General features: G+C 42.0%; 1 long non-coding RNA gene across 2 annotated transcripts in view; it reads right to left on the bottom strand.

Moving 5' to 3' along the window:
- LOC310697072 overlaps window positions 1–26,057 on the bottom strand; it is a 32,606-nt gene that overhangs the window by 1,402 nt on the left and 5,147 nt on the right. The window contains exon 3 of one of the 2 annotated variants that reach the window (XR_014520917.1): window positions 17,567–17,792. The exons of the other annotated variant lie outside the window; for it this stretch is intronic. This is a non-coding gene — a long non-coding RNA (uncharacterized lncRNA). Of the gene's footprint in view, window positions 1–17,566; window positions 17,793–26,057 lie in introns of those variants that run through there. 2 annotated transcript variants of the gene reach the window in all.

The raw sequence follows: 26,057 nt of genomic DNA, 5'->3' as shown, positions 1-26,057 counted from the left end.
CCACTGGGTCCCAATGTTAGAATTCCTGCTCCATGATTGCAGTCCTTGGATTGTTGTCTTTCACATGGCGTGGTATGTTTTGACTCCACAAACTGGGAAGTGACAGAAACAGGATGTTTGTGTTACTGTGTTCCGTGAAGTGGGACTATTGTCCTTTATTCTTTTTCTCTTTGCTGTCTGATGCTAGAGAGAGAGGGAGCCATGTTGCAGTACTCCGTGTGTATTTATATGTAAATAAAGTAGATTAGCCAAAATGCTGAGTTGCTGAGGTCTGTCACATGAACTGCACAGACTCTGCAGATCCCTAAGTGTGCCGGTGTCTGTTGGCATTGGTCACTGCGATGTTCAGGCTGAAGAAAGCTTTTGAAGCTCCCGAACGATTGACATCAGGGTGTCTGTGAAATGTCCTATACAAGTGTATCAAGACAATAGATCTTGTTTGGCTTTGCTGAACTCGGAGAGTTGCAAGCAAAGAACCAAGTACTTGCAGATTAAGCTACATCGTGCAAGAGAGTGTATTCAAAAGGGACTGATTCGGGTGTCCTACATGGCAGGAAATGAAATTCCTGCTGATCTGTTGTCTAAGGTTGTTAACAAAGAACAACTTAAGGTTTACACACAAAGGTTGCAATTGGGTTGAACCACAGGTACTACAGGTTACACGGAAAGGGGGAGGATGTTAGGATATTTCCGTTCCACCTTAAAAGGGAGCAGGCTTTGTAAGTCACAGAGTCTGCGCACGTCCTGTTCACAGGATGTTTATGTTTGGTATTCCTTTCGTTTTCTCAGTCGGACAGAGAACGCTGACTCAGAACGGACATGTTTTTCTTTGTTCTGTTCAACGCTAAATAAAGTCTGTAAATTATGCTCTTCTGCTCTTCTGCGGTGCAAGCTTTCTGCCTGTGTTTCTGCTGATAAACAGTGTGCACCAAGCCTGGAATGTGGCAATCTATTTCTGAGGTTTCGTGTCGCTAACTGCTGGATCTGCCTGTCTACGGGAGGCCGATGGATCGTCCGGCAGCCGGCTTGGGGGCTCAGATGGACGTTATCTCCCTGGCAGTATCCCAACAGAGGGAGAGAACATGCCAGTCGGGCATGTGTCTCTGCCAGGGTCCTACTCGAGTGTAGGACAAGCTCCTGACACCCTCCATGTGATCAGATTCCTCACCTGCTGTATCTCCCTCAGAAAGCTCTAATGGTTCTCAGTTTCTCCTATCCCAATCCACTGAGTTCCCCCACCTCCTAGATCACCAGCCAGTAACCCACTGAGCTCCTCTCATCTTGATCTGACATCTCCTCAGGGCTCATGACAAATGCAGCAATCGTCCGCCCCAAATGATGCTGTGCTGTATGGACACGGCTTCCCCACCTTCATTCTTTAGAACCTTTGATCACCACAAATTTAAAAAGGTGAGATTTCTTGAAATTCAACCATCACCACCCCAAATGCCATCAAATAACCACTGAAACCACACTTTTGCAGGGGATGAATGTCAATGCAGATGTGGCCAGGGAATATATCTGGCACACTGTGAGCCCTAACAGCACCACCCATACACACAAGGGAAATATTAGAGGCTCGCAGGAACCCCAAGTACAGCGGGGGATGGGGGGACTAAGAGAAGCCCAAACACAACTCTGGGAGGAGTGAGGATCTTCAGTGGACACAGAATGGCAACTGATTGCTGAGGGAGAATAGAGTAGACTGTCTGGAAGAGACTCTCTGGCTAGAACCCTGAACAGGAGCATTTCAAACAAAAAGTTTAATTACGGTAAGCTTAACTAATTAAGTTAATAAATGTGAATAGTTTGACTTTAACAAAAAACATAAAACTTTGTTTCCAGGTTCTGGAGGCTCGTTTGAGATTGAAAACCCTCGTATAAAATCACACTGTAAATTACTGACAAAACTAGCCAAGCCCCCCCCCCCCAGCTTGAGTTTTAAACACAAAAGTCTATGTCCCCTTGTTATTTGGGAGTGTTCTATTGAGAAACGATTATCTACACAGCTCAGCAAGCTAACTCTGATAACACTTGGTACAAGAGACTTCATTGTGTTGGTGTTTGAATAGAATCATCCCAGAGAGAGGAAAAGATAGCCAATAGGGGGGAAATAATAATAATGTATAGATGGGATGTATAGAATAATGTGTGTGTGTGTGTGTGTGTGTGTGGATAACACAAGGCAAAAAGGGACAAGAGATTGTTGCTTGAAGAGATGAAATGATTCTGTATCTCTGTGCATTTTGAAAACCACGAAAACAACTGTGTTGAAATGCAGCACAGTCCTGAATTTTAACCTGACATCTTTGTAACTTGTAAAACAAAAAAAGATACTTTCCCTCTCAAAATTAAGCATCACCTGTGTGTGTCCCATATGAAAAACTGTATATAAAGAACAACGTCTAGAGGCAATGTGGTGTCATAGTTAAGGTGCCAGACTTAAGACCTGGAAAAACTAGGGTTCAATAGGCCATGAAGCTCACTATATGACCTTTCCTCAATGTCACGCTATTTATTCTTCAATATGCTTTTATGTCTGTATTCAAAATATGGGAGGAAAGCTATAGATAGTGAAATTTCTCAGGTACTTGAATGATCCATAACATCAGGATATGTTTTCAAATGCCTGACGGGATGTCGAAACGCCTCTCTGATCATAAATTCACCACAGAATATCACTTCAATTTAGACTTGCAGAAGAATTGGTACAAATTCTGCCACTGATATATTGCTCCATTCAAAATGCACATGGCACCTAATTCTTACATAAATCTTTGAAACCTTGCAATTTCATCTTCTGCTGAGATGGGCCATGAAGCTTCATTGGTGCTACTCACTGGTGATTAGTGCTGTCTTTACAGCCATTCTTGTATAACAGGGGTGGCTAACCCTGACCCAAGGGTTCAATTCAGATCCCCAAGCATAGCTGTAAACTTTCCCCTTTTCTTACGAGGAATCCTATTCGGAATAAGGGGATTTCCCTTTAAAAAGGGAAAAGTTGACAGCTATGTCCGCAAGCAAATTTGGCTGCCCCCCAGACCCCACTGGTTTTCATAGCAAAAGGGGGGGCATTAAATTATACGTAGTGCTATAGATGGCCCAGCCAGAACCCTGATTTGGATGCAAATTATCCCTTCCTTAGTTATCAACAGTGTTATTTTTCTGGGGAAAGAGGTGCCAGAACTCTTCTTTGTTCTCTTGGAATGGCAATGGAGCTCACCTGAGAGGTGCCAGAACTGAGTTCTGGTGGGTTCCAGCTGAAAAAAAGCCCTGGTTATCATACTGTTCAAGGAGTCTGGAGGGGTGATGCATGCATGTGGGTGTTTGCAAGAGTGCGGGTGATCACACTGGCTTGTGACCCCTAGAAAGTGATTGAAACCCTTGGGCCAAATCCTTTTTGCCACCTCCGCAGTACATCACACTGGGAAGCAACACAATTCTGGCAGAAATTCCTGATCTATTATAAATCTCCCACCATTCAGCTTCATCGAATGACCCTGGGTTCTAGTATTATGACAGCAGGTGAAAAACTTCACTGTATACACTTTCTCAGCACTGTGCATAATGATGCACCACTGATACGGCCGAAGGTTGCCATTTTTTGTTTTTAAAAATGCTATGGAAAGCCACGGAAGAAGACTCTCCTTGCCTTGTGATCAATGTCCACAAACAAAGTTGGCAGTAGGATCAGGGAACGTTTACTTCATAAAATGGGGGTGTCGACTTTCAAAGCAAAGACGAATCCAGCTGTTTTACGGGACATTTGTCTTGTGCTTGCTAGGTTAGCTTACGATGCAGATAAGCCAACCAAACAAATTACCCCCAGTTTAAGTCCTGTCTGACAAAAGGGAAAGAGATGAGGAGATGATTAAAAGGAATGGTCCACAAGATTAAAACAATTTCATTTCTTCTGCTTCTCAGCGTAGCACCAGTGCCAGCTTTGCTCCATACATCACATAGCAGGAGGTAGACAGCAGCTTCGGGGGGGGGGGAGTGCCTTCTTGGATGAAACAACCTCATTATTTTATGGCAGAGCTTGATCTTCCTCTGCGCTCCCTATTCATTAGCTCAAGAGCATGAAAAAATAGTCCATGGCAGGTTTTATAAAAAAGAAAGAAAGATTCAAACTTTGGTGGGTAGGTAAAGGAACACCTTTTTTAAAAACCTTAATTTCCATTTCACTTTCTTCCCAATTAGTTAGCAGTTATGTGATTTTTAATTTTATTGCCACTAAACAAACGTTAAACAAATACACAACACCTCAATTACCATGGAAATGAATAACGGAGATATATTGGGTGAGCATCGTTCTCTGCTAATAGCAAATGGAGCCGTAGGGTTTTACCAAGATATTCCTCCTGATCTGTAATCTTCAGATAGACAGGGATTTTATTTCAACATTTGTTTATCAGAGGTAACCCAAACTGATGATGATGGTGATGATTTGGTCAGAAGAGAGACAGAGTAGTGGTGCTTAAATCACATGCATAATTTGTGGTAATTATTCTTAAGGAACATATGACACTGCCTTATATTTTAATTTGACTGCTGGGGAGGACCACCACTCAGTTGCAGCACAAAGACTTTGCATGGGCAAGGTGTCAGGAACAGCTAATGGGCTTTGAAAGGAGCTTTAAAAGAGGATGGGGAAAATTATGGAGAATAAGACTATCAGTGCCTACTGGCCACAATGGCCATATTCTACCTCCACCTCCAATGTGTTAGGCACAGAGCCAAACAGCAGCATTTCCTAATGTTCTGCATTTGCTCTCAAAGCCATTCCCCTTAAGATAACAATAATAAAAATAAATTTAAAGGGACAATGGTGATCTTCCACCACCATATTTGTTATGGCCAATATTGATGCCCCCAAATAAACACACAGGGTGGGGAAAAACTGCTTTAAGGATTAGGACTACATTGTTCTTTCCTTCAACTTTGGCACTTTGGTCATGAAGTCCTTTCAAGAAAAAGTCTAACTGACTGTGCAGTCTAAGGCAGGCTCTTATCTTCAAATGCGGCTTCAACATTCTGACACCCAAAGAGAGATAATTCCTATCGGTACAGAAGCAGTTTCTAGAGAAAGAAAAAGGCAGACAAAAAATAACAAAGTGCAAGCTTATTTTGCCAAAATTGACTTTCTGCACTGATTGGCTAAGGTGCTATTGCTAGCAGAGTCCCATAAAGTTACCTAAGTTCCAAAAACACTTTGTCTCAGGTTATTTCAAAATGGAGTCAGTCACGTACTGGCTTGGCTCTGAGGCTCAACCATGTGCCTTATTTTGCTCTTGGGAAAATGAAGAAAGAAAAGAAAGAGCAACATATGGGGTTAGTACCTTTGTTTTAGGATGTCTCATATCCACTGGTAACAGAAACAGACTTTCATACTGACCACACCCCTGGTCAGTCACAACAGGCAAAAGGTAGGCATGGGGAAACTAATCAGTGAAGACTGTGACAATAGGATGCAAATCAGTCTACTGTAAAGCAGGGGTGGCTAATCTGTCATCTCTCATATATTGTTGGACTACAACTACAATCAGCCCTGATTATTTCACAGGTTGGCTGATGGGAGTTGCAGTATGTGGAGAATCTGATTCCACCAAAATTTGTGGTCATCCCACCCCATTACTACCATGTTTTGGTGACCCCACCTGTCCTTCATTAACTATATTTATTTTGCTATTATTTATGGAGGGGTGTCTTGTAAAGCAGTGTTTGCATCTTTCCTAAAGCTATAACCTTTTACTTATCCTTCAAATCCTTTTCCTGCTGCCCCTATGAATCTAAATGCCAGATCAATTTTATACCTCAATTTACCTACTTGGAGCTATGGATAATCATGGGGCAAAACAGCATAGACTCCACTTTGAAGTGAAAACAAAATTAATTATATTTTATTTTAAAATAACTGTTCTTATAAACAGATGATTACGTTTGAGTGTTGACTTTCACTTAGTTACCACTGAACTTCACTTGGCGACTGTTGAGAATAGTTACAGTGGTACCTCAGGTTAAGAACTTAATTCGTTCCGGAGGTCTGTTCTTAACCTGAAACTGTTCTTAACCTGAAGCACCACTTTAGCTAATGGGCCTCCTGCTGCCACCACACCACCGCTGCACGATTTCTGTTCTCATCCTGAAGCAAAGTTCTTAACCCGAGGTAATATTTCTGGGTTAGCGGAGTCTGTAACCTGAAGCGTATGTAACCTGAAGCATATGTAACCCGAGGTACTGCTGTACACTTTAAGGTTACTGTTTCTTTTAAGGAGATGGTTGTGAGAAATTCAGTTCCTCGTCTGTTTAAACCCTATAGCCAATTTCCCTCAACCACTTCTACCAGTGAACACTCATCAACTAGGTTCTGAGGACTCAGTATGCAGCCTTCACGGTTGAAACTCACATGCTTCTAGAAGGACTTCTGCTGTGGTCTTCACTCTAGTCCAGTAAGCTCTATTGGCTCAAGCAATCAGCAACCCCACTGTCTTTTGGCTGAATAGCTCTCTTGAAGGCTACCTCTTGGGACACACATGCTTCTGCACAGACCACACGGCTGGTGGAAGTGTGGGGAGTGGGATTAAAGTGGGTTTCCTGAAGGGGGCTGTGGGGGACAGAGAGATCTCCATGTTTCTATGAAAAGGAAGGGGTGGGGCTATCAGAGTGATAACAGAGGGAGCTGGCAGGAGGGGTGATGTGAGCTAGGATTATGCTGGCTTTCTTGATGCAGCGGGAAGAGAAGAAGAGGAGGGGTGGGAATGGGGCTGAAGATAAAAACAGAAATAGAAAGGGAACTGCAAAATGAGAAGGAGTGGGTGCCTCAGAATTGGGGGAAGGTGAAAAGGGAGCTGAGGTGTTGCAATGTGTGAGATGAGAAATATCCAGGAACTTATGATATCTGTGTGCATGGGAAGATGGCATAAAAAGATGGGGGAGGAACATGCATAGAAATTGGGGTGAAACTGAATACGAGGGTGTAAGGGGGCTGCAGAATAGAAGTGATAAGGAGTTTCAGACATGGGGTTGGAAAGGCGAAAAGGAGGCTTAGTAGTGGGAAGGGAAAGGCTTATGATGTTACTATAGGGCAGGCACCCCGAAACTCAGCCCTCCAGATGTTTTGGGACTACAACTCCCATCATCCCTAGCTAACAGGACCAGTGGTCAGGGATGATGGGAATTGTAGTCCCAAAACATCTGGACGACCGAGTTTGGGGATGCCTGCTATAGGAGGACTGGGGAGCAGGTGGAGTTGGAGAACAGCATAAGCAAGGGTGCAGCCCCTAGTATCCAATATGATTTGCAGTTTGGCTTGTTTCTTTCCATGAAACATATATTGGACAGGAAGCATCTTTTGACAAACTTCAAGAAGAAAATGGGTAATTGGGAAAATAGGGAGTTGATTTTGAAAAGTCTCCTATAACCTTGTTAATTTTTGACTTTCCTTTGGAGAAAAGTAGTCCAATTAAATCAGGACTCCCTGCTGTAATATATGAGAGTTAGTTAAATTTTTAAAATAAAAGGAAAACCTACATTATCTAGAAGTCTGACATTTAATTCCGGTTAAACAAAGTAACTTGCTGAATGGTAGCCACATAACGGCCCAATAGCATTTGTGGGGAATGGCTTGACTGGCACCAGCTGTTTCCAAATACACTACAGAGAAAATGTGCCTACAAGAAAAACATGTGGATGCCTGTGGAGGTGACAAATAGTTTTGCAAGGGACATTAATCAAACGAAATTTAAAAGACATTTGCTTCTGGCCTTAAACTCTTTGGTCTGGAACGAATTGCATTGGAAATCACTCAGAATGAAGCCTTGAACTGATAGGGAGTGTGTGTGAATACACATCCCTTTCACTGCAGGAATTGGATTCACCGTTTATAATTCCAAGCATCTGGATTAATGTGATTTCAATTGGCCTTTCCTGTGGAAATTTACCAACTATTGCAAAGTTGCTTCACAAGAATGAGAGATGACAAATAGGTTTTTCTAAACGCTCCTAGTTATTGAGAACCTCAAATGGGAGCTTTTGTTGCCATGGGGTAAATTTAGTGCATCAATATTCCATTCATAACAACAGCAAAATTGATCCAAGCCCAGAGTCAGTGAAACATAGTCTCAAAAAATCTACAGTAGTAAATATTTTTCTTCAAAAATAAGTTATCAGTCAAATCCCATACTTTGAAATCTTGTTTTCTAATGTTATTAACTTAGCAGTCTCTCTGAGAACAATTAGCTGACTTAATTAATAATTAAGGAACAAGTGGCAGATTTGGCAAACTTTTAAAAAGACAATTTTCACAACATCTTGAAATGGAAACATTCTTCTGCCCGAAAGCCTTAACTAGAAATGTCTTAACTAGAAATGGAAGGATCTGCCTATGTCAGTTCTTTGTTTCTCATTTCCCTCCCAAACTTAAATTATGTTGTCCACATTTCTGCAGCAATTTGCAAAACAAACAAACAAACAAACAAACAACCCTCAGGAAAATTCTTCAGCATTTTAGTGTGAACTTTTCTTAATAAATGCATTTTTATGCAGTTTGCCAAATTGTTCACATTTTTGCAAGCAGTTTCTCCTAATAGAATTCATTTTTGCTTGTTATTTTCACTGATATAGACATTTTAATGCACACTTTCCCCCTAAATATAAACATTTGTTGTTCAGTTGGAGAACTGTGTCACAAAATTCAGATTGTGAGTTTTGAAGGACAGCTATGTTTCAGTTTGCATATTGTTTGGGAAAATGCAAATTTGATCATGCATATAACTTTATATTGTCCCTGCATATTTAAGGGAACTTAGAGACCCCCCAACAGCAGGCAGGGCAAGATGGTGATCCCTGTGGGGGGGGGCTGGTTCATGCCCCCTTAAAATCGTGTACCTGGGACTACAGTCCCCCTGCCCCCCCCCAAGCAATGCCCCTGTCTTCTGTGTTGCCCTGTTGTTCCTCCAGGTCTCCAGATTTTATGAGGGCCCTGGGAGCCTACAGTACCAAACCAAAATCTGCAAAAAAAAAAGAAAAAGAAAAAGAAAAAAGCCTCCTTTTCCCCTTATGCCCACTAGTTATGGATTAGATTTTAATGAAATTCAAAGGGGAAGACTTTAACTAGTTAGTTTGTATTAAGATGTGATTTTAAACCAGGTCATTTTAAAGGGATGGGTAATATAACTGATTTGCCCCCCAAAAGAAGTCCAATAAAATATTTAAAATCCATTTATACCTGTTGTTGTTTTAAAAATCATTGCTTTCTATCCATCCTGTCTGCTGAAGTGTCACTGTGTCTAAAAGAGGAAAGAAAAGCATCTATCTTCTTTTAAAATATTAATCTCATAAATGTATTTTTCTTTTTATGCTTCCCATGTCTTCCTGACCTTACCATATTTTGTTATATATATTTAATTAACTTGTCTGTAGACCTGAGTGCAAAGGTATTTAATCATGAATATGAAAGATTACCCACTTGAAAACTACATGAGAATGCAATTAAAACCAACTTCACTTTTCAGTTTCCACATCTTGTCAAAATGAACTGGCTTCATATTCTATCCGTTCTCAAAAGAGAGGCAACATTTCCATTGACTCAGATGGGTCTGGCTGCGTCTAGGGCACAATTATCCCAGTAATCACCTAATACATTCTGGATTGCAGCCATAAACCTAAACATGGACTAGAGTTATGATAGCAAAATAGCATTTATATATACCTTATATCATATTTAATTTTCAGAGGGTATGTAGAAAGCTGCTAAAGTCTTTTTAAGCTTGAAGACATTTTTTGTGTAGACTACATTTAGTTGATGATGAAATGGATACAGTTTACCACATTTATTATCTGCTGCCTTCTTGTTTAGAGAATTAGTGCTGAAAGGCTCAGAGTTGAATGGCAGTTTCATATTTCCATCAGTCTTCAACAGATCTTTTCACACAACCCAGAGTTCTGTGTACCAGAGCCTTCATAGATAGGTGAATGTAAATACATTTATAACAGGCCTGCACAAATTGCAACACTCCACCAGCTACACATCCTGGTTATGGTTGACAATCTCACTTCCCAACTTTACAGTTTTAGGCAAGTGGCAAAAACAGGATTCTTGTCCAGCTCTGGTGGCTTGGGATACAGGACTGACAGGCTATGTTCATCATGGTGGGGCACAAGTTCCATAGGCCTGGTTTAATCATTCACATATTCAGAAGCTAAGTGCAAAAGAATGGGAGTGAATAAGATTTTTACAATTGTGTTCTAGGCCCACAAAGTACATGGCAGGGTTGGGGTATTATAGCAGAGAGATGCCCCCAAGAAAAGCAAACGCTCATTAGCTTTTCATAGTTTTTGAAACTGCTACCAAAAATGAATACATATTATTAATGCAAATAGAAAGAAAATTATGTTTCTAAAAAATCCATTCCAGAGGTAAAGCTGGTGGTCGGGGCACTGAAAATCAAGCTGTCTTAGGTACCTTTTAAAACTTAACCGTAGTATCAGAAAGACCACTTTTCCATGGGTTCATAGCAGAAGAGTAATTTTTACAAGGTACCTCACTTATGAGATATGAAAGGAAAAGACTCTCCTCCCTGGAAGAGAGGGGAGTGGTTGTGGGCGGGAGCCTGAGCACCACCCCTAGCAGGGGGCATTAGCCCCCTGCCTCCTCCTCTCACCTGGCTGGCGCCCACGCCCCCTCGGCAGGCATCCAACCAGGTGCCTTCGAGGGGGCGTGTTCAGCAGCCTTTTGTGGCTGGCAGCGCCAGCCTCTCCTCGGCCTCATTCTTCTCCGTCCTCTCATCGCGAGTCACCCACCCTCCACTCCCTTTTAGCTCAGGGTCTTTGTTCTTTGGCCTTGCTATGGACCTTAGGTTGGTCGCCCTGGTTGTCTAGGGGGCCTGGTAGGAATTTTTCCATTTGGCATTAGGCTTTTTGGTTTTTTCGCCTACCTCGTAGCAATCGTCACAACTTTTTGTGGTATTGGTGGGTAGGTTAGGCATTGGAATAATGTGCTGTGGTGTGTCGAAGGGCTGGGTGTGGCCATCGCCTATGCCTTCAATTTTTGGGTATTCCGTTAAAGGAATCTGGCGGTCGTGTACTCTGTCCGATGCCTGCTTGGCGGGAGACCATGGCACGACCCCCGGTGACATCAGGGGAGAGCCTATAGTTGGATTAGCATCAACAGGCTCCACCTACTGGTGAATAAACCCCCTTGTTTTAGACATCTAATGCCTAAGCCAATACCTTTTCACTGCTGTAATCAATAAAGTTGTGGCCTTTTCTTGCCCATTAACCTTATATCATGTGTCCTTTATTTCACATTGCGGGGGTCGGGTCCTCGAACCACAACCCAGTGTTAATTTTCCTGTCAAAATAATCAATGACTTTGAAAGAGCAGCCAAGCAGTCAATAGAGAGGCCAGAATATTTTACTTGTGTCTTCAGTGTTCAGTTTTCAACTAGGCAATCAAATGTGAAGGCCACAGAAAAATAATAAGAATAGTTGGCCTGGTAAAATAATAACAGAAGAGCAAGATGCTTAGTCATATCTGCTGTTGCAATGCTTTTTAGATGACCCAATTACAGATTTGGGATACTGGCACCTGTTTCTGAAGAATTAAAGTTTAAAGTGTGGTGCTCCACTCAGAAATTACACAAGCTTTCCCACCTGAAATTATTCGTCAATCTAAATCACACTTTATCCTAAAAAAAAAAAAAAAGACACTGGAATATCAGTGACCGCAAAATCTCATGCAGTGGCTTTTACAGAGGAAAGCCAAATGAAACAACATATAAACATACTGGAAATATGTCTCGTTGATCCAGTCAAACAAATTGAGATGATGGCCTATATATTAGAGCAAGCTACCTGCAAAACCTTAAACATGATCCAAGCTAATGCAAATCTTTAAACCCAGAGAAGAATTAGTTATAAAAGATTAATTGGAATGCAGCAGAGACCAATTGTATTGCACCAAATGACTCTTTAATCCTTGGCATATGGAAGTACATTAGTCACAGAGAAGGTTTTAAATGTTTTTAAAAATACGAGGCAAATAATATATAAGAGCTGTAAGTTTCGACTGGAAAAGAATGATCACGCTCAAGAACTTGTGTCTACATGGTAACAGTAGGCACTTATACAGTACTCTTGGCTTACTTTACTCTTTGTGTCCTGACTTCAGATCTACTCCAGGTAGACATGGCCTGATAGCAGTCTGCCAGAAAGAGTCCTCCATCATTATGATTTAAAAAAAGGAATTGGGGGGGTATTTTTTTCAGCCCGAGGGCCACATTCCCTTCTGTGCAACGCTTTCAGGGGCCACATGCGAGTGGTGGACAGGACCAGAGGCCAAGTGGGTGGAGTGATTAATGTAAATTTTACCTTTTCATAGCAGGTTAGTTTGTATACACATACACATACACACACACCTCTCTATCCTCCATCCAGGCAATCAAAAGTTCAAGGACACATTCCAGCCAGGCAAACACTCTCATGGAAGGTGTGGAACAGGGCTGGCAAGGCAGAAGACCTAGAGCCAGAAGTGTATCCTGAGGAGCAGACAGAGAGGGCTGGGTAGCTGCTTTGGGCTGCTGTCCTGAGGTTTCCCCTTCCTGTTTTAAAAGCCCTAACACTGTATGAATGATCCTTTACCTTGAAACCAATGCAATTAGGCCTAGCTGAGATTTCAGCCTGAATCTTAATGAGACAACTTTCAATACTATTTAGCTACATTTCAGAGGAAAGAAATAGAGCAGAGTGAATATTATTTTAAAAATGAAAGAAGAGTGTAATGAATATTTTCCAGCATTTAAACATTTATGCTGCAGTCTTATGCACACCCTTAGCATTTAACTCACTGGGATTTATTTGTTATAGAACTGTGTGTTTTTTTGTTGTTGTTTTTTTAAAAAACAACAACAGCTGCCATGTCTTGTTATAGGACAAGAACAGCTGTCATGGCAGTACATGGCTGCATGGCTGACCTGGCTTCCAAACGCTGCACACTAACTGATACAACAACAATGGAGCCAGTTCAACACTCTTAATGCTGTGCCGGCACTGTGCTGAGCTCCCTGTTGCCTCCTCCCTATCAGTAACGGGTAGCGGCATGTTGGGAAGCTAGGTTTGCAACAAAGTCCCACCCACAGCACCACCACACCAGCTGCTAAGGATATGGTGGCTGTTCACTGAGGTACTTCTATCAAGCAAAGTGATATGATATTACCCTAATGAAATATTTGGGTAATTATGGGAGAGACCCATTGCAGAAGAACTTTGTATTTCAGAGAAATAGCTTAAGTGGTCTGTACCATTATTCCTCCTTGCTTATTGGCTATACTCTTTAGGACTGTTGAGGGTTTTTTGTTTGCTTTATTGTCTTGATTTACTGTTCGTGTTTCAGGGATAAGTGTTGAGAGGATGTTGACCTACCTGACAGGTTATGTAACATCCCTCACTCCATCCCAAGAATGATTTGTGGAACAGGTGGGAGGAATTTAGGTATCAGGACAGCAAGTAGTCACTAAGGGTCTGAAAGATAAAAATCTCTCAGATGGTGAAGCCACTGAAGCCCCAGACTGACAGAGTTCTGTCTGCTGGTCAGCTGGAGTCATTCTGTTGCTATTCCCTGGAGCTCTGATAATCAAATCTTGATTATGTTATGTTATTCTACTTATTGACTGTATCTCTGTTTTGAATTCTGTATTACTTAATAGAAGCACTGAACTTCTCTCCACTGGTGGTGCCATTGCTGCTGAATCCAAAAGATCTCTTGCATTTGGCAAAACCCTAATGGAGCATGCACAAATTGTTAAATTGCAAATCTTCTCGGATCTGTTGGAAGGAAAGATTCAGCTGAAGTAGTTCCCCACAAAAAAATAGTAAGCAAATAATTTCGGAAAATAGATGGAGGTTTAACAAAACTTGTGTAAACTAAAGCAAGAGATGAGCAAGGATGAAAGAGAAGATAATTGTATATAGTTATGGATTCTTTTTCCAGAGCCTTGTCCTCCTGCTGATAGGAACGGCTGAGCTGTCAAACTTGCCTCCACAGGGAAAAGAGCAGAATGAGTCAGAATCAAACAGCCAGCTATGAGAGAACACAACTGTCTGGTATTGTCCTCTGGGCCCTTTAGAGCAATCATGGAGGCTTATCCTTTCCATCTTCATTTTTAGAAGTGTTGGCCCCTTTACAGAAAACTTAAGGCACTAAAGCTTGAAGACTGAAGCAGCACAAAAGAAGGGCTCAGCCATGGCTGTCTATCTCCCCCCCCCCTCCTTTCTTACATAATTGATTGTCTTGATAACAATGTAAATATTCTCTTTGAAATACTAACCTTATTGGCTATGCTAAAACAGAGTGATTATGCCCTTCGCTGTCAAAATATAAGGAGGAAAGCATGGGTTGTCACCAGAGCATTGACAAAGAGATGGCCCAGAGCTTGAACAGCATGTGCAAATATTCTACAGGAGTCTGTAGCTGTGCACGTGCTCCTGTTTGACCACTGACACATGGGGGCACTGATCTAGTTTTTACCTTGTGTGGCTAAGATGAAAAACAACATATATCCTAGGAAGAACATACATTGAAGCTGTCCTCTTTAACTATGCCATGGAAAGTTTGGGATGTAAGCGGTGAAACTGTGTAAGTTTTAGATGATTTGGAAGAGTGTGTCCGACCCATGTTTGACACTTGCACCAAACTTGTCTCCTTTTCTTCTAGAAAAGCAATAGTACATATTGGTGGACCTGTCCCAAAGTAGGTCATCCCAGTGTATCCAGTTCACAGGCAAGGTGCTATAAACATAAAACATACGGTTTTGGTTGAATAGTCATCAGCTGAAGTTAGGTAGCCATGCTCCCGGAAGTCATAGAAGAGTAGAATTGCAGGGTTTGAAGGCACCCCAAGGGCCATCTAGTCCAACCCCTTGCCATGTAGGAATTTCCATTAAATAATCCCTGATAGATGGCCATCCAACCTCTGCTTAAAAACCTCCAACGAAGGAGAATTTGCCACCTTCAGAGGTCATCTGCTTCATTGCTGAACAGCTCCTCCCATGCTGTGTACCTACAGGAACATTTTGTTCTTGGCTCAGTTATTTCTCTTTTACATGTTGCAAAACATCCATTTCAGAGATGAACTACCTGCCATATATGTATTTACTCAGGGTTCTGCCCAAGCTCGCATTGCTCACCAACCTCACCAAAAACCTGCCCCACCAGCCAGACAGCTACCCTCTAGACCTCACCTCCACATACTAACCCATTAGACCAGGGATGGAGAACCTTTTTGGGTCCCTCCCTAAGGGCCAACTGCAATGTTACATAACTGTTGATGTTGCAATCATGGTGTCACATGATTGACAGGTGGATTCCACCTGTTCAAATCCCAGCATCTGTGATTGAAATGCAGAGTGTGAGAAGGGTTGCAAAGCCTGGCCTGTGCTGATCTTCTCAAGTTTGTGCAGTCTTCCTCCCGTTTTTACTTTACCCACCAATGTATAAATATAAAACCTCATTTAACTGACTGCTGTTTTCTTGTATTCTAATCTGGGCAGGCCTTTAAACATTGCATCTCAGACTATGTCGTTGGCTCAATCTTTTCAGCTGCATTACAGTACAAATGTGCTTTGACTTTGAATTTTGCTGCTCCACTTGTGGGTGGCAAAAATTGGGCAGGGCTATTTCATGGATTCTGCAAGTTGTCTGTGATTTATTTCATTTCATTTTTATAAACGGTAGGACATGGCTTGTGTAGTCCCTCAGTGGCACCATCAGAAATGTCAAGTTGCAAGTCTGTAAAAGTCAAACCTTTTGGCATTCCTTCAGATCCCAGGTTTTTGGACATAGAATGGAGTTCATGAGAAGGGAGGGCAATGGACTCTGCATATGTTAGAAGGATCTGCTCTGTGTGTTTGTGTGAGTGCGTTGATGTTCCAGGAAGACTTCTAACACTACCAGGTTTGAGCCTCCCCTCTTCTTCACCCTGCCTCCCCAAAATCTGGAAGATCCCTGTGAAATTTAACACATTGACAACGGCATCTTTTCACAACTCAGCGTGATGAATGAGACAACCCTGACAGTGATGGTAAGTTATTAATGTGCTGAAAGTGAAGGTTTAAACTATTTTAAGAGTGATTCTCTTTGAGTGCTGCATTGTACTTTGAGTACAATGCGGCTATTTTCAAGGAGCACCTGATTTTTATCCCACTCGGCATCTTTACTGGATTTGAAATTGTTCTCATATATGTTATGGTTTTTCGTGATTTTTAATATATGCAGTTGTTTTAACTGTTGTTATATATGGAATTGTGTGTGTGTGTGTGTGTATATATATATATATATATATATTGAAGTTGCTTTGGGATACTTCATAGGAGGTGATCTATAAATGAAATGAACTAAATTCCTGCCTTCTATCACATTATCTGTCATATTTGGTGAGCCATTGCTCATCCCATGAATTTCTCAAACTTCTCCCATGCATCTACTGGTGTTGTTTCTAATCACCTCCTTCTCTGTATATTACCAAATTTAATGCTGGTTGAAATATGTACCCAGCATTAAAACAAGCATGTGCCAAGGATTCCATATGGCATGCCTGTTGTGCATACTAGAAGAAGAAGAAGAAGAGTTTGGATTTGATATCCCGCCTTTCACTCCCCTTCAGGAGTCTCAAAGCGGCTAACATTCTCCTTTCCCTTCCTCCCCCACAACAAGCACTCTGTGAGGTGAGTGGGGCTGAGAGACTTCACAGAAGTGTGACTGGCCCAAGGTCACCCAGCAGCTGCATGCGGAGGAGCGGAGACACGAACCCGGTTTCCCAGATTACGTGACTACCGCTCTTAACCACTACACCACTACTGAAATTAATGCACAAAACTAACTTGGGTCCATTAATTTCAGTGGGTCTACTCTTGGTAGAATATAGTTGGTTTAGTGTTCAGCCTGAAAGCTATGGTACAGAGATGGAAAAATAATGGTGGGTGAGCATTTATCCCCACAAAAAAATCATGACAACAGGTTGCAAATTGTCTCATGAGCGCAGCTACAGAGTCAGACAATGAAGCCCATAGCTTCATTCTGCAAACCGGGCATAGGCAAACTCGGCCCTCCAGATGTTTTGGGACTACAACTCCCATCATCTCTAGCTAACAGGACCAGTGGTCAGGGATGATGGGAATTGTAGTTTCAAAACATCTGGAGGGCCGAGTTTGCCTATGCCTGCTGTAAACTAAGAAAATAAAATAAAAGCTGAATACTCCCGCATCCAACAGTGTGATTCCCACCTCCCCCAGGTTATTTTGGCTGAGGCCAGAGCTCATGATGCAAAAATCCATGCTCATGCTTGCTCCAATATTCAGCACATGTTTTCAGCTGTCGTAATACAAAAACAAAGGCCCATTTGGCATGATGCTTGGGTGACATTTATTCCTTCCTTGTTGTTCTGTCAAGTTGATCACAGATATCATTGCCATGGAGAGACATAACACACATTTTTTAAAAAAAGCTAGGAGGCTCATTTGTGAAAGGGCATGGGCGGATTTATTTGTTTGAGCTTTGAAGCTACCTCTGGTGTGATTGGCTGGTCCTCTGTGAACATACATCAACCACTGCTCGAAGAGAAGCTGCTGGTGTCCCTTCAGCAGCCATTTTACACACAATGCAAATATAGCAGCTCTGCAGCCCAATCCTGTGATCTCCCCTTTGTGATCATTTTCTTCTTCTTCTTCTGCGCGATGCTCGGCCCTGCTGCAATGATCAAACATCAGCTCCAGATCAAGGCCAAGGAAGGCAGCTGTGAACTAAGATGCACAAACTTTCTACATATGCTTACCTCAGCAAACGTTCAGTGTGATCTTTTCACATCAGGAGTTGCTGTTGCCCAGCGTGAGCACAAATGCCAGCAATAAAGGTCTCTCCTGCTTCCCTCCAATTGGGAGGTCAAGGTCATCTTAATGTTTCTGTTTGCTTACACAGGTACTGAAGGATCTCAGGCCACTCAAGCCTTACAACAGAAACCCACATCAATTTGTAAATGTCAACCAATTACACAGTCACCCCAGAAGCACATTAACTGAAGAAGTTCCCAAATGAAGCCTCAGGAAATCCTCTCGCTTTGATTACTCAAGGTCTCAATTTGAGATGTAGATTGGTAGTCTTTTTTTATTGCTAATACGATATATGGGTGATGCAAGCACACTTATTCAAAATCCCTGGGCAGAAACAGAGCTCTCTCTGCATACATCATTGCGTTGTCATGCCATTCCGTTATTCCCTTAACACAGAAGTGCACATTTCATGAAACCCAGATATGACATTTAGGACAAATTCATCATTACCCTCCAGAGCTGCAGGGCTTCTGCAGAAACTCCTGGCTTCAGATGAATGAGATGAATGCCTTGGCAGCAGAGACAATCACTAATGGAAAAACCAGCATTCAAATGGTGTAGTGTGGAAGCATCTAAACTGAGCCAATTTAAGCTGAAAAATGAATTCTCAGCCATGCAATCCTGCGTATGTCTGCTCAGACTGATCATGGAACCCAAGAAAGTAAAATCTCTCAGTGCCTCCATTTCTTCCCCTTCTATTTGCCAGGAGGTGATGGGGCCAGTGGCCATGATCTTAGTTTAGGACAACATTACTCTGGGTCAAATCAGACCACAGATTTATTGATTACAAATGTAGAGGTTTTACATAGGCATTGGGTATAACAATTGAACCATGACCCACCTGCTGGGGTATCCCTTTTTGGGGTCAGCCCAGGGCAAAAGGGTGCTAGGACAAGTAGGAAAGCCTTCACGGGACTGCTGCCTTGAGGGATGCTATGGCCTTTGCCCTGCCTGGGTGTCTGGACAGGAGCAACTTTAATGGGATACTCCTGCAGTCTGGAAGGGCAGGCAGAAACACCACCAAAGACTAAAATTTATCCAAAGCCTAAACTGCAAAAGTTATGACAATTGCTATGAGGTAGGCAAAACCAAGGGACAAAACCAATTAGTCTGGATATATTAGGCATTCACTATTAAATTAAATTCCTTGCTTCCAAGAAGCTCATTGTGGCACTCATGGCTCTTCCTCTCACCATGTTCTCTTTACATCAACCCTCTAGTTAGGCTGAGAGACAGCGATTGACCCAGGATCTCTCCATGAGTTTCATGGTAAATTAAATACTGGTCTCCTGGGTCCTAATCCCCTTAAAAGCTCTCCACCTTATTGCACATTCTATAAAAAATATGTAGAAGTCAACAAGCTGGGGGAGAGGAACAATATCTTCCCATTGGTCTGGAAATTTATGTTAGCACCTTTAAACCTAAATAAGGAAGGAAGCATATGAGCGATAGTAAATAATTTCTGAAGTGCCCCGTCTTCCACACAGGAGTGATTTAGGATGTTCAATATCTGTGCATCTTCGTCAGCTGTTGCTCATAATTTCTGGCACAGTGCAAAAACTTATGGCAGCAGTCGCAGTTCTCTCACCACACTGGTTGCAAACTGAAAAAACTGTGTCTCTGCATAAACTTATAGTGGGTGACACATGAACCAGTACGACAGCACAAACTGTTAAAAACAGCTAAACATCTGAGCACCTAAAGGCAGGACTTAAGTTCTGTCCCAGAGAACACATGGTGACTTGGTAATGCAAGCCATCTTGACTATGAGTCCTGGAAGACCCGCTCACAGCCTTGAAGGCCTTTTTCTGTCTGTCCTGGAAGGACAGCAACAGAAGCTGAGTCTGCTGAAGAGGCCAGAGGCCATCTTGGCTGTCACTTACTGCAGGTCCAGGTTGTTGAGCCTGAATTTCCATAGCCACCGTCCAACACGAACCACCATTGGCAGGATTAGCAGCAGTAGATACGTTCTATGGTTTTGATAATACTGGTATTTTATTTTCATGTTAAGTATGTTACTTTGAATGCTTACTTATTTGATTCCCTTCAATAATATTGTGTCCTGGATTGTTTTATTTGATGTTTTAATGTGTTGTAAACCACTTGGAGATTTTTTTTGGTAAAAATATAAAGTGGTATAGAAATATAAACTAAGCTAAACTAAGCTAAACTAAACTAAACTAAGCTAAGCTGAGGGACGCGGGTGGTGCTGTGGGTAAAACCTCAGTGCCTAGGACTTGCTGATCGCAAGGTCGGCGGTTCGAATCCCCGCGGCGGGGTGAGCTTCCGTCGTTCGGTCCCAGCTCCTGCCCACCTAGCAGTTCGAAAGCACCTCTAAGTGCAAGTAGATAAATAGGTACCGCTTTATAGTGGGAAGGTAAACGGCGTTTCCGTGCGTGGCAGTGGTGCTGGCTCGCCAGTGCAGCTTCGTCACGCTGGCCACGTGACCCGGAAGTGTCTTCGGATGGCGCCAGCTCCCAGCCTCTTGAGCGAGATGAGCGCGCAACCCTAGAGTCGGTCACGACTGGCCCGTACAGGCAGGGGTACCTTTACCTTTTTAAGGTAAACTAAGCTAAGCTAAACTAAAATAGCCCTGAATGGGATTGGTGCAGCCTATTATGATCCCTGGCCTGCCATTGTCCCCATTCTTTTAGACAGGGACACGAGACAATGTCAGCCTGTTGCAGAGATTTATGCTGATTGGAATTTTGTAAAAGGGGGGGAGGATGTCATGGACATTTTTAATAACATGTTAAATGACAGGTGTTTTAAGATAAAAATAATTTACTATTAAAATACGTTTCAATGTGTTATTTATTTATATATATAAAATGAAGATTAACAACACCAGTTTGCATGGTTAAAGTGCCACACAGAGGGAGTGAAAAAAGCCCTGGGCTACTCTTGAGTAAAACTTGGTGGATACCAACCTTACAACCAGTCTAGGGGGTGAATTGGCTGTCAGCTTCTTCCTGCTCCTCAGCCTCAGCACTGCCCCCTGTAGAACTCAGCAGGGAAGAGGTTGGGAGCAAGACTAGAATTTGTTGGCTCTTCCTGTCATTGGTTTTGGCACCCCCTACTGTTGGGCTCCCTGCCTCCCTCCCTACTAGTTCCAATGGGCACCAACCTCCACCGGGTTTAGAGAGCCTGTCCAAAATGCCAAGAGCATGATGTAGGCTGTTATTGTCCCCCTTCTTATAAACATTTCCACTCTGACAAAGCTGAACAAGCACAGAGCTTGCTTTTTATGTGCCTGGGGATGTTTCACCATCACAGTATTATTTTCTGTCTCCTCTTCATTTTGTCTGTATAAAAGATACATATTTAGGGAAGTCATTGGAAGTCTTTCCCTATTACGTTTACCCCTCGTTGTCAGTGTTGCCAATATGCTTGGTGTCAGCCCATGTCCAATGTGATCTGCTGAGTTCAGTTTGTATTTCAGCCAGGAATGTCACATCGTGTGAAATGTGGGGGAGGAAAAGTCCACAAAATGCTGGTGTCAGCAAAGCCGGGGGGGGGGGGAGGGAGGACTGTGAAACTGCAGAGACCTCTGAGGGGGGGGGACTTTCCTGTTCTATAAAGGGGGGGGGGGTTACAGACAGTCCTTATGAATCCCCAAGGAGGTACCATGCAAAACTAAAATTACTCAGAGCTTTGCCTCATTATGAAAATCAGATTATGAATAGGCATGATCTTGGATATTTTCAGTGACATAATGCATACATAATGCAACAGTTATGTGCAGAAAGAGAACTTCCCTTTAACAGATCATATAGAAATGAGCTTGATGGTGCAGGCACTATTTTACTCAAGTGGTACATTCGTTTGCAAAAATAATCAATAGTTGGATGTAGTGGAGCAAGCAAGCCAGGTGATCCATAAGTAACTAATTTTTAACTCCTTGTTTTGCACAAATCTCATTGATTGCCCTTGACTAGGGGCTATCTAACCAAGCAACCTTTAGTTTCAGCCTTCTTCAGTTGGACCAGTTCTGCTTTAGAACAGAATCATTGCTTTTGAATGCATAACGAGCACTGCTGGATCAGACCAGAGGCTCATCTACTCTATGTCCAGCATCCCATTTTCACAGTGGCCAACCAGATGCCCATGAGAAGCCCACAAGCTGGACATGAGTGCAAAACCACTCTCCCCACTTTCATTCTCCAGAAACTGGTATTCAGAGACACAGTAGTAGCTAATGCCCATTGGGACTGGTAGGATGAAAGAATGGAAGCCATTAGGAGGTGAAGCCTGAGCCAATGACAGACAGAGCTCAATTACAGAGCTTCTGAAGTTAGTTCCTGAGTCTTACATAGATGTAGATGTAGACAGATTTGTAGAATTTGAGGGGGGAAGGGTACCAGAATGAGTTGCACCTAAAACATACACAGCATGAGAAAAATACATTGTGTGGTTTCTGGCCCATGCTTTGAGTAAATGGCTACAGCAGATCCAATATACCAATCATTGCTCCATATATATTGCTTGCAAAGATTTCAGTTCATAAACCCTGCAATGTTTTTGCCATAGGCAATGATGGAAGAAAGTTTATGTTCTTAATTCTTAGCCTTGAAAAGTCATTCAGGCAAAAAATAAATTTTTGCTGATTAGTGGGCAGGATAAAGTGAAGAAATTGAATTCTAGTATCACACTAACTTGGTACCATTGCTTTTTAATTTTGTTAACTTTTGAGATCAGGCAGAATCAATATGTGCCTTTGAACCTGAAGAATGGCTAGGAACAAGAATCAAGAGTTTCAGACAATGTACCCAATTAGCTTTATCTTGGGTTTAATACATTTATGAAGGATTTGGAATGGAGTTTTATCCAATGTTTCAGTGGCACTCTACCAAGCTTAGGAAAGGACTTTCCTTTAGGATCTGCTCTGCATCAGCAATAGCCTAAGTTGGAAATAGGACAAGAGAAAGATCACATTCATACCATTCATTTAAAACAGTATCATACCTCTTTAAACAGACATAGTCCCCCCGCCCCAATAATTATAGGAAGTGAAGTTTGTCAGCGGTGCTGAGAGTTGTTAGGAGACCCATATTCCCTCAAACTGAAAGTCTCTATGGGGGTCTAGTAAAAAAAGATGGTTCAATTTCATATCACTTATTAATAAAGATGGATATTTTATCCAGCTTATGCTGAAGTATGAGCTAGATGAAAATACAGTCAAGAAGATACAGCACACCCATGCTCTTTTATTATAGCTTATATTTTATTCTTATTATATCTCTATTTATATGGTCTTCACATAATAAGAAAGCAAGGGAATTAAGATTAACATTTTTGTTTGACTCACCTTGCATTCAACGTATTGGTAATTACTGTGGTATTTTCTTTTCCAAATATCTACAAGTATTTGATCAACCTCAATAAAATTCTGCTGTACTCATGTTCCATGTCTGCATTGGTGCTGCAGTGTGCTTCCCCACCCCTGGTATCTTATCTCTTTTTTCTCTTTCTTATTTTCCTCCTGCATTTTTTTTTCATTTTCTTGTAATTTTAAAACTTCAATACAAATTATATGGAAAATAAGAATAATAGTGTTTTAAATGTATGGTGTGTATGTGGCCAAAGAGGAGTCACATGTCATATGTTCCAACTAACCCTATTTATAAGGGGCAATCTTTGTTTCATAGGGTAGTTCACCTAATACCATCCATACAATGAAAGAAGGGATAAATGGGTTGTACTGGCAGCCAAACTCCTCTGACATTTGTGTGTTCTGAGAGAGCAAGAAGGAGTTCAACCTGTGTGTGCATAGAACAAAGATGAGGAGGGATCCCGGCCCAATCAAATTCCTTCCTGATGTGGAAGAACTCTATGCATGTGCATTGAAACATGCAGAGAACTCTACCCCATGTGCTTTGAGCAGGCAGGTGCCTGAGGATGTGGGGACTGCCCACGTTGCCTCACAACTCACTCTATCCCGCCTTTCAAATACTGTATGTGGAAGTGACCTTGTGTTTGGCAAACCGGTATCCTCGTTTTGCACCCAATTCCTTTCCTTTCCTTTTGGAAAGTGCTTGATTAAAAAGAAAATGTAAATGTAAGTTGCTAGAGTTGCCATTCTTGGGAGTTCAGCCCCTCTTTAGCAATTAGATCTCTGAAGACAACACAACGTGTCTTTACTGCACCTGTGAATGCACTTGCACAACCTGTAATTTCGTACTCTAAAGCTGAAGGCAGCTGATACTGATATGATAATAATGTAGTATGTTTTCTTTCCTAACAGACATTTAACCCAAAGAACACCTTCTCGGCTTTTAAATCAGTGGAGGACAGGCTTTTGGAGTAAATGAATACAAAAGGATACAGTGTATCCTTCAAGAAAGCATAGTCATGGCAGTAAGAGTTATAGGACATTCACAGTGATCTCTAGTATGAGGTTGGAAGGCCATCTGTCATGGATGCTTTAGTTCAGATTCCTGCATTGAAGGGGGTTGGACCAGGTGACCCTTGGATCCCTTCATGGGACATGATTCCGGAAAATTGCAACACGGATCTTCTCAGCCAATTATTTCAAAAGATGTGCAGTCCATTCACATGCATACGTACTGAGAAGTAAACCCACCTGAATCCAATGGGATATACAGTATGGCCCTACTGAAATGGACGGAACTTGAAAGAGCTTAACATTTGTTTGATCCCATCTACAAAGTCTCATCCAATGCACCAACAGAAGAGCAGATCCAGTCTTTGAACACTCAGTTTGAGGGGATAGTCTCAGTAATCTGATAGATAGATTCAGTAATCTGATACTGAAATGCCAAGTCTCTACTTCTCTGACATCTCATTCATTCTCCATTAGATTCTGAGAGCACATCAGCAAATTATTTTAGTACCACGGAATTCATTTCAGCCCCAAAGACTTTTCAGGTAGCTAGCTATTTCCTGACCAATTCCTTACCAGTCTGAACTCCAATCCCTACCCCTAACACCAGTCACATGACATATGAAAGCTGGGACACAAGCCACATCCACACCAGGCATTTAAAGCGCTAATATACCATGGCTTCCCTCAAAGAAACTGTGTAGTGTGGATTTAACCACAGTTCCCTTTTCAGGAGAAGGGGCAAAAACAGGAATTAAGCAGTTCTGCCTTTCTTTGTCATACATTAAAATTTCACATTAATTACTGAACAGTGAGCCTATCATTTCCTTCCTCTTCTTCTGAACATATCTGAAAAAGATGCTTTTGTTGCTCTCAGCATGATCCTGATTAGCTTTCCGGACACAGTCCCAGAAGTCTGCGCTGCTCATCTATATTGGACTTTGGCAAGTTCTCCTTCCTTCCTTTTCTTAAATGTGTGTGTGTGTGTGTGTGTGTGTGTGTGTGTGTGTGTGTTTGTAGTTCCTTGTTATGCCTGTTGTGCATAACAGGCTTTTAAAAATGTCTCCTATTTTTCTTTCTCCTTGGAATTGTTTGCAATTGTGCCTTTACTAACTTTAGAATTGCCAAACTATTGCTAAGACAATAGCTACAGATACATTGTTCTTTCCATAATTGCAGGCCAATACAAGTTCATCGATTCAGGAGGACTGCAGTACACTAGCTCAGCACAAAGCTTGATATCTGGCAGAAGAGAGTTTCAATTTCCACTCAGTCATTTTCAGAAATATAGTGTTTCAACAGTACAGACTGGCAGCCCTTTCTGGACTGCAAGTAATCTGTGGATTTTAACCAACAAATATGCCAGTTCCTATTTTTATCTTCCTACTGAAGGCTCATCTAAGTTCACCCCATTTGATCGGCCCTTTTTGTGTGTGTCTTTAAGTAATCTAATGGAGACTTTCTACACTTATCAGGAGGGTATCTGAGGAGCCTACTTTGCCTTTGGCCTTGCCCGCCACTGTCATGTGATGCCTGGAAGGTTACCTAGAAGAGAATGTGGCTCTCAGGTTCCAAAAGTTTTCCCACTCCCAATGTAAGGACTATAACTTGTCTGTTTTTTGTAAGTACAGGTATTTTTTTATCCTGTTGCATTGTTCTTGAAGTGGGTGGGGAGAAGAAGTCAGAATATAAAAATTTATGGCACAAATGAATATTACTTTCAGAACAGCAACAATGCTAAAACAGGATGGAAATACAGAAGATTTTTCCCTCATGGGGTGAGCTAGCATTTCTCCCATCTTCATACCATAGTTGAAAGACATACAATAATGATT

Source organism: Podarcis liolepis, assembly GCF_965112155.1.
Source record: "Podarcis liolepis genome assembly, chromosome: 2".
Lineage (NCBI taxonomy): Eukaryota > Metazoa > Chordata > Lepidosauria > Squamata > Lacertidae > Podarcis > Podarcis liolepis.
This window is presented reverse-complemented; position numbering and strand designations above follow the sequence as displayed.